Consider the following 10,667-nt stretch of genomic DNA (forward strand, 5'->3'; position numbering starts at 1 on the left):
GTAATTAGTATAATCTTGTCTTTGCAGTCTCTGTGGTAGCTATAAACAGGAAAGGGGTAAATTCTGAGATTCGTCATTTAATTCTGGTTTTTGAAATTTTGTTTTTAGGCTTTCATGGGATACTATGTGCCCATCTTCCAGCCTCAGGAAGTTCACAATTTCTCACAACATAAAAGCACGGAAAAATGGTTTTGCACAGTTACTTCTCCTAGAAGTTTCTATTCATTCTAAAAATTTCCAGAAGATACTGCAGAGTTTTATTTGATCAAAATTGAACTTAAATGTCATTGTGACCATCACCATTCAGTGTAACTGACTTAAAAAATACCTGTGTTCAATGCTAATATCAGTAAATTTAGATTCATTTTATTTGTCAGCATCCATCCCATTTCTGTTGGTGCTATATCTAGTAAGCTATATGTGTACCGAGTTTGTATGAAACTGCTCTCGATTTATGGAACTTTGTTTATTTTTGTGAGTACTCTTCCTTCTTCCCTCTCACTTAGGACCATGTCCCACCCATAATACACACATAATACAAGAACCCCATATTCTACAGCAAGCCATTGCTTTTAATGTGCCAGCTACCTTCAATGGACCCATCCAGTGAGGTATGACATGTGGCCTGTACCTGAGACCTTTTTATTTATGTCTCTGTTCTCACTGAAATTAGCTTCATCTGTAAACAGTATGTCACAGGGAAAACAATGGCCTATGTCCAGCTTGCATGCCAAAGTCAGTCTGACAACCTGGATTGTTGTCTTTCAGCTATTGCAACATTTCCATTTTGTAAAGGTACTATTAACATGTTGCCAGATCTCTCATTTTTTATATATAGCTGATCACAGTTTCCAGATGTGGTGAGTACTGCACTCTGGACTCTTACTGAATGATGCCAGAACAGCAGTCAATGTCACTCTGTCCACAGCTTTTCAACATCCAGCTTTCAGTTTGTCTGCGACAAAGCCAGTTTCAGGGAATTTTGTGAGAAGTTTCACTACCACACTTTGGGTACTGGGTAGTTAGTCTGTTTGAGAGCATTGATTGAAATCCTGTGCAATAGCCTAGGCACTAATCTGTCCTGATTTCAGGATGATCTCAATGCATTTAGCACATAACTAGAAAATGAATCAACCTGCGCTCAAACAAAAGGCACCATTTTTTCCTTGTGTAATTCTCCATCTACAGGGATGGTTTGAAAAGTTCTCAGAACAGAACAGAAACTTTTATTTTTATTTTTCAGTGTAGTCTCCTTGTAGATTAATGCACTTGGTCCAATGATGTTCCAGTGCCTTGATCTCATCTTGAAAATGAGTTTCCTCCAGGAATGCAAAATAGTTGTCAACTCTGGGTATCAATTCTTCATTTGGAGCGGATCTTCGTCCATCAAGAAAAATTTTTAGTTTTGGGAAGGGATGGAAGTCTGACGGAGCCATATCAGGTGAATAAGGTGGGTGTAGCAACAATTCATACCCTAGTTTGTGTAATTTTGACATGGCAATGGCACATGTGTGCGTGTACGCGTCAAGAGTCGAGGAACACATCTTGCAGATAATTTTTTCATTTCTAATTCTTCAATTAAAATGTGAGGTACCCTTTCAGATGACATCTGGCAAGCATGCACAATTTCACACATTTTGAATCGGTGATCCTCCATAGCCATTTTGTGCACTTTTGCAATGATTTCTGGGGTAGTGACACATCTTGGCTGACCACTGCATGGATAATCATGTAAGTTCTTCCAACCGAATTTAAATTCATTTGCCCACTTGTGAACAGTTGAATATGTAGGAGCACAGTCCCCCAGTGTATTCTGAATATCGGCATGAATATCCTTTGCTTTCATACCTTTCTTTACGAAGTACTTAATCACTGCTTGAATCTCGCTATTTTTCCATCTCTGCATATCACTACTCGGGAACAACAACAAAGCCACATTACCGCCACAGCTATCTTTTAAGAGCACTGATGTGGCATGTGTCTACAGGCAACAATCCAATGAATATCACGTGAACAACTTGTTGCCCTAGTGGCGACCTCTCGTGGTGATTCCGAGAACTTTTCACCACCCTCGTATGTGTTATATCACATGACCCCCTTTCCATCTGAAAATTATAAGTTAAATCCAAGACTCAGGCTTCCAAAATGGCTACCATGTTTGTAACATAGCATTACAGGTCTCACCACTGTTCCATCTCACACTATTTGAATTTAAATATTTGTTTTTTTCATCAGTTTTTATTGTAGAAGAGTAGCTCCACACCTATGGAGATGATCTGGTAGTTTTGGGTAAGTTGTTAATAACAGTGTTTGAGCACTGTGTGATGTCCCCCTTACCTGGTGATGCATGCAATTTCATGTGTCTCAAAGTCTCATATCTTCATGTCTGAAATAATATACTGGAAATTGATTATATAAAAGATAGTACCAAATGACGTAGACCATACAGTAGATGAATTTTAAGTTGCTTCTCCCACTTCATTAGCACTATAATGTTGTTGATGCCGAGCTTCAGTTTTACAGACCACAGTTACACAGGCAAAGATGCATGCAGCTTTCTGTTATCAATATTTTCAGAAGAGAAGTAATCTAGGCATGAATAAGCAACACAATGAAACTTCCTGGCAGATTAAAACTGTGTGCCCGACCGAGACTCGAACTCGGGACCTTTGCCTTTCGCAGGCAAGTGCTCTACCATCTGAGCTACCGAAGCACGACTCACGCCCGGTACTCACAGTTTTACTTCTGCCAGTATCTCGTCTCCTACCTTCCAAACTTTACAGAAGCTCTCCTGCAAACCTTGCAGAACTAGCACTCCTGAAAGAAAGGATACAGCGGAGACATGCCTTAGCCACAGCCTGGGGGATGTTTTCAGAATGAGATTTTCACTCTGCAGCGGAGTGTGCGCTGATATGAAACTTCCTGGCAGATTAAAACTGTGTGCCTGACCGAGACTCGAACTCAGGACCTTTGCCTTTCGCGGGCAAGTGCTCTACCATCTGAGCTACCGAAGCACGACTCACGCCCAGTACTCACAGCTTTACTTCTGCCAGTATCTCGTCTCCTACCTTCCAAACTTTACAGAGGCTGTGGCTAAGCCATGTCTCCACTGTATCCTTTCTTTCAGGAGTGCTAGTTCTGCAAGGCTCGCAGGAGAGCTTCTGTAAAGTTTGGAAGGTAGGAGACGAGGTACTGGCAGAAGTAAAGTTGTGAGTACCGGGCGTGAGACGTGCTTCGGTAGCTCAGATGGTAGAGCACTTGCCCGTGAAAGGCAAAGGTCCTGAGTTCGAGTCTCGGTCGGGCACACAGTTTTAATCTGCCAGGAAGTTTCATATCAGCACACACTCCGCTGCAGAGTGAAAATCTCATTCAAGCAACACAATGTTTGTTGAATTTCACACTGGCAATCTTTTCAGTGGCAGAAATGTGAATTCACAGTGCACATGATATAACTCGCAGTACAATCACAAAAATTAATTACATTGTCTGATAAGCAGTGTTTGTGAAACATGAGCATTTTAAAGTATGTGTTTACTATTGCGCATGAGATTTTATGATGCCAACATATTACGTAGTTGCAGACTCTGTACTTGCATAGCTGTTAAACTATGATCTTGGGGCACAAGTAACATATGTTGCTTGTTTGATAGTGCATCTGGTACTGGAGATTTTTGGAGGAGGGTTGGCTATTTAAAGACAGGTATAAGAATATGATGTGATTTCTGACACTGCATAATGTTTTGCAAATTTGCTAGGCTACATTTTGTTATTTTATATGGACTATGAGATTTTACTGTTGTGTGATTCATAAAAAATGCTGAAGGTTAGTAAACCATAAAAGAATGTGGTACTTTATTATGCTTCCATTGTCTGAAATCCCCTACATATGAGTAGGGTATCCATCTTGAAATTAATCTTTCATGATGATAAATTATTCAGAATCTTAATTAGTAACTCAAAAAAAAAAATTACAGCAACCAAAGTAATGTCAAAGTTCAGGATCTTCAAAGTGTTGAGGGAAAAGTAGGCAGTCAAAATTATGAGTGTCCAAACTCTTAATGTCAGTTTTTCATAAGATAATTAGTTTCACATAATTTAAAGTATGTTTTCAGAAGGAACAAAGTATCTAATTTCAAATGAATGGCAACAGTATTTCATATGCTGTCTATTAGCTCAAAGCTTTTCTCCATTACCTACTACAATCAGAATTTCAATTAGCCACATCTTTTAATTGATAGAGTTTTTAGTGAAAATACCTGCATCATTAAAATCAAGGAGATGAATACAAAATATTGAACAATAAATAAAATGAATTTTTACATAAACAACAATTTGACATATTCCTGCACATACTACATGTTAAAGTGTGCAGCTGCATGAGATATAAAATGAAAAAGCAAGAAAATTTCAGTTATTCATGGGAGTAGAAACTGTAATAGATGGGGGAGTTTCCAACTTGCTACACCTCAACTGGTACAGCTCTTTATCTGTGCTTTTCATTAATAACTACACCATTACACGAAGCCACTTTCATTCTGCACTTATTCTTCTTGTGATTCACTGAAGTTGAGCACTGCCGGGTGTGGCCAGTACTTGGACTGGTGATGGTCTGAAAATGCCACAGGCTATTGACAATTTTCCCTTTGTCTTTGTGGAAAGGAAACACGAGGAACAGTGGCATAAAGTTCCTGTGTGCCAGTCTTTGTGCCAATGTCCTGAGTTAAATTCAAAAACTGAGGGCATGTGTCACAGTTGATAATGATTCATCCATAGGATGGGGATGTTAAGCTCAGTGGGACCATTGGTGATCTTCAAGAGGAGCAGGCTATGTGCCAACACTGGGTTTCAGCTTCTCCCTTCTCTCATCACCACCTACACTTAACAGATACTCTTACAGGCACAGCTCTCATACTTCATGATAGAAAGGTGTCTGTGAGCTAGAAGGATGGGGAAAACCTTTCCAAATAGGCAGCTGAACCTGTCATTTGGGGTCCCCAAGCCATTCATGCCATACAACTTTACTTTACTCTTTCTAATAGACCTGAGCTGGCAATGATTTAACATATGGTATATGGAAACTATTTTGATAGTTTAATTTTTATTTCCCTGGGTTCTAAGTGTGGAAAGGGTACTATTAAGTTTCCATGGTATATTCCCTGCATTCACTCATCCTTTATAATTTAACCCTCATTTGTTCTTATTCAATTGTAACTCAAGATATTTAACAAAGGTAAACATGTCCAAGTTTCTTTACGTGCATTACAATACTGCAAGATTTAAAAAGATGTACATATAATCTTCTTTCCATCTTCATAATTTATATGTGACAATGTGTTGGATACCCTTCCAGGAGACACTGCCTTGTAGTGCCGGGCGGGAGGGCTTGTGTGCTTCCATGAAGTCGAGAGCTGTGCTGGTGGTAGCGTAGCTACTGGCAGGGGCACCCAAGCCAGATTAGTCTCGACCAAGGAGCCATACAAAATGTGTCCCACAACATAGGGAGGGAGAACTCTAGAGGTGTAGTGAAGCCAGCTTCCCTAGGGGAGTAAGCCTAACACAAATCCTGGCCCTCCAGGCAGGGGGTTGGGCTCAAGGCTAACACCCTCTTCCTGTAAAAAAACATAAAGTTATGAAAACCCAAAGAGCAGAAGCTGGACATATTAATAGACAATGATATGGCACTGGTCTTGGACAGTGAATGGTTAAAAAGTTGAAAACTGACCTTCGAATTGGTACCTGTAATGTTTGATCTTTATATAGCCCAGGTTCTCTAAAGAAGTTATTAGACCAGCAGGGGAAGCTCAAGGAGAGCATTATTGCCATCCAAGAAATTCGATGGACAGGGAGTGGGGTATCAGAAAAGAAAGAGGGCACAATGTTCTATAGTGCTGATGATAACAGACATGAGTTTGGTACAGGTTTCCTTGTTCATAAAGGTCTGAAACATTTGGTGATGAATTTTACGCCCATTAATGCAAGGCTATCAGTAATTAGAATTAGAGGAGGCTTCTTTAATTATAGTATAATTAATGGACATACGCACAGAAGAATCTATTGAAGACTTAAAAGATGATTTCTATGATGCGCTTGTGAAAGCTTATGATAAATGTCCAAGGAATAACGTCAAGATCATGCTAGGTGATTTTAATGCACAACTTGGAAGAGAAGACATGTTCCAGCCCATAATTGGAGCCCATAGTAAACATGGATCCACTAATTATAATGGAATGAGATTGGTCCTCTTTGCAGCCTCCCAGAATATGATAGTGGGATCTACCAGCTTTCCCCATAAGGAGATACACAAGGGCACATGGAAGTCACCTGATGGTAGAACGATTAATCAGACTGATCATGTACTAATAGACCGGAGGCATAAATCTAACTTGTTGGATGTTCGAACCTTTCATGGCCCTAATGTGGATTCAGATCATTTTCTTGTAATTACCAAGATAAGAGCAAGGATATCAAGTGCTCAGAAAGAAAGACATACTAGGAAAGAATGGTACAATATTGCACCACTGCAATTAACAGAAACTTACAAATCGTACTGTCAGAAAGTTTCTCAGGCTCAAGAACAAGAACATGAACAACGCAAGACAGTAATGACATAGAACAAAAATGGCTGACTATAAAAAGAGCTATAAACATTATACCAAATTCTTGTTGGGTTTCCAGCCGAATCCAATTGTCATCTGAGCACAATATTTCAGTGGTCCACCTGACTGCCATCATCAGGTGAGAAAAGCTACGCTGCTCTCACCAATAACTGATTCCACTCTCAAATTACTGCACCTTTATATGCATCAGAAGTACAACAGTGCATGCGCTAGATGCAGTGCACACGCGCTCAATCATTCCTGCTGCCCCCTGGCGCCAGAAGAGTTGCAGCGCTTCCGGTGGTGAATACTGTCGAAAACGATCTATTATTAAAAATGGTTATTCATACCCGGCCGATTCAGATGCCATTGTTTCTTCATGGCTGATAAAACAGGATTCCACATTTTACTTAGCGGGTATCCATTATCACAATTAATGATATTATCTGCTAGTCTGATTTTGACAGATTCTTTTAGAACACAATCCCAATACCACGAAGCATTTACAACGACTTGCGTCTCATTATATAGCATACTGTGTCCCTCTGTAAGGCAATTTCAGCCACGGCAGATTTATCTGGTTGTAATAATCGCGTATGGCGATGATGTTCAATACACCTATCGTTGACGGTACGAATAGTTTGGCCAATGTAAATTTTCCCGCACTCACATGGTACTTTGTAAACGCCAGAGTTCCTCAAACCTAAATCATTCTTGACAGAGCCAAGAAGTGCTCAAATCTTAGCTGTAGGATGAAAAACGTAACTGATCTCATATTTCTTCAAAAGTCTACCTACCTTGGCGGACACATTCCCAACATACGGAAGAAAAGCTGCAGACCTAAAGGTATCTTCAGGAGGTTCAGGTAGAGGTCCAAACTCAAAAGCACATCAAATTTGTCGGTCCATATAGCCGTTATTATTGAACACTTCCTTAAGATGTTGCAACTCCTGTGGTAAATAGTTATAGACATTTCAGCTAAGGCAACAGTAGAGATAGAGAGAAAATCAATAAAGCCCACATGGTTTGATGAAGAGTGTAAGAGAGTGATCGGAGAAAAGAACACTGCATACCAAAAGACATTACAGGTGTACTGCACAAAAAGCTTGTTGGAGGATTATCGAGAGAAAAGGAGGGTCAAAAAGATGACACATCGCTGAAAGAAAAGGGAATGGACTAAGGCTGAAATAGAATGTATGTAATTGTCCAAGAAGAAGAATGAAACAAGGAAGTTCGTTATAAAAATAAACAATGCTACAAGACAATTTGCTCCAATAACCAGCTTGATTAAATATGAAGAAGGAAACATAATAAGTGAGACTAAACAGACTCTGGAAAGATGGCGAAGGTACTTTAATGACCTGCTGAATCGAGAGATAGAGCTAGCAGAGGATATCTCTAATGATTGTGAGCAAGGATTGGATGATGAACAGCCACTGGATGTCACAGGGTTAGAGGACATTAAAGAAGCATTAAGGAAACTGAAGAATAACGAGGCTCCCAGCACTGATAGCATTCCTGTAGGATTGCTAAAATGCAGAGGAGCAACATTAGAGCAGTCTCTGTTTGAACTTATCACTCTCATACGGGAACAGGAAAGGATACCAGGTGAATGAAATGAAGGAATATTATGTCCCACACATAAAAAGAGTGACCAAACAGAATGTAGAAACCACCTTGGAATCACCCTCCTGAACCTGTGATACAAGGTGTTATCTAATATTATTTTTGATTGTCTACTCCCACGGGTGGATAAAGAAATTGGAATATACCAATGCGGATTTCGATGAGGAAGGTCAACAATAGACCAGATTTTCAATCTGCACCAAATTTTGGAGAAAACTGTTGAGTATAGAATTGGAACACATCACCTCTATATTGACTTTAAGGCTGTATACGACAGCATCAATAGAAACCAGTTGTTTCATGTCTTACAGGAGATGGGGATACATGGAAAACTCCTGAGAATGGTTAAAATGATGATGTCTAACATAAGAAGCTGCATTCGAGTTCAAGGAAATTACTCAAACCCCCATAAATAAAAAATGGGCTACATCAAGGAGATGCATTAGCATGCTTATTATTTAATGTAGCACTCGAGAAGGTGATTAGGGAGGCAGGCCTACAAACAAGGGGCACCATCTTTTTCAAGTCAGTGCAGATTTTAGCATATGCAGATGACATAGACATCATAGCACAGACAGTACCAACACTGAAAGAAGCTTTTAACGCCTTAAGTCAAGCAAGTAAGAAGATGGGTCTTATAATAAATGAAGATAAAACAAAATGCATGGCCTGTGGGAAAGCATATCAACCCAATATGCCATCAACTTTCAGTGTGAATGGACACATTTGAAAGAGTTGATAGCTTCAAGTATCTTGATTCCACAGTCACTTGCTTTAATGACATTTCAACTGAAATTAAGATTAGGCTGATATCAGCAAATAAGGCATATTTCACCTTGAGTAATTTATTCCAGTCAAGACTCCTCAGCCCCCCCCCCCCCCAATAAAATTCACTATTTATAAAACTCTTGTTAGAACAGTTCTCACTTATGCTTCAGAAACATGGCCCTTCACAGAAACTGATGCAAGGCTGCTCGACAGATTTGAGAGGGAAGTTTTTAGGAGAATAATTGGCCCTGTGTATGAGAGAGAGCAATGGAGGAAAAAGTACAATGCAGAATTGTACACTATAGGAGTCTGAGGTGATAAAGAAGATTCTCTTTAGTAATCCAAGAGGACAAAGGGGGCAAAGTTGACCTCAGGCAAGATGGCTGGATGGAGTGGAAGAAGACCTACGGAAGCTTGGATGCACAAACTGGTGGAGGGTAGCAAGTGAATGTGATGGATGGTGGAAGCTCATTGGGAAGGCCATAGTTTATCCTGGACTGTAGCGCCACAGAAGAAGGAGAAGAATGTATTGGATATTGATCTGCTTTATGGTAAATGGAGGATTACTTACATTTGCTCAAATGACTTTCACCAAATAATGGTTTTACTACAGATCTTTTTAATGATTAGTATTACATTATTACACTATTGTTTTTTAAACTGAGGCTTTCCCAAGTTAGTAATATTCATTTCAGTAAGTCATATTGCCCTATCTATTGCTACTGTGTGATGAATGTCTGTTGGTATTCATGGTACAGGATCTCCCATCTGTTGAAACAGTAAACAGTAACTGTCCTCAATTATCCATTGTTAAACACTTCACATACTGATTCACTTTGATACTTACATAGGTTATAACTTAACATAAGCCTAAATGCTGAATTAGTCAGGTAGGCAACTTTTGCAAGAGAAGTTAGTTATTATTGAGAGATACACGAATGACTTGATAATGTATGTCCTCAGTGGAAGTTTCACATAATAGATGCTATTAAGTCTTGACACCTGTAATAATATTAAATGACATTGTACTAAATATAAAATAATTTAAGGGTAAAGGGGACAACACACTGAATAGGGGAAGCATCAGGCAGAGAATTAGAGAGAGGGGAGGTGGGGGTAGGGTGGTGGTGGGGAAGCTTGAAAAGTTTTCATTGTTTTTTGTGTCACCTGTTGATGACATAACAATTCCAATATTTAGTCTCCTTTAGTCTTATATTATTTTACATTCTACAAGCACTTTGTTACCATATTTGTACTACATATTACTCTTCTCTAAGATCATCAAGGTACAGTCATCTTATAACTTCAGGGGTGAGGTAAAGTTGATTATTATATTTGAATATGAGGCTAAAATATGATGCTGATTTCTTTCATAGTGCAAAGAGGACATGGAACACCTTATATCCAATTAATTAAGGAAACTCGCAATTACAATTAGTTACACCAAACAACCCCCATTTAGTAGTAGTTCATTTATTCACCCAACCACAAGCAAGGCTCACAAAGAACTGGACAAGGCGGAAGAGGCCAAAGATAATCTTAGCTTAGTTCAAAGATGGATGCATCGATGTTGGTGTCAATTTCATCAGCACCACATAGCCCCCCCGCCAGCAGTACGGAGTACTCTTGAGAGGCCGGGAGGGGGGGGGGGGGGGGTTGACTATAGCGTCGGCAGGA

This window comes from Schistocerca americana, chromosome 5, assembly GCF_021461395.2.
Source record: "Schistocerca americana isolate TAMUIC-IGC-003095 chromosome 5, iqSchAmer2.1, whole genome shotgun sequence".
Lineage (NCBI taxonomy): Eukaryota > Metazoa > Arthropoda > Insecta > Orthoptera > Acrididae > Schistocerca > Schistocerca americana.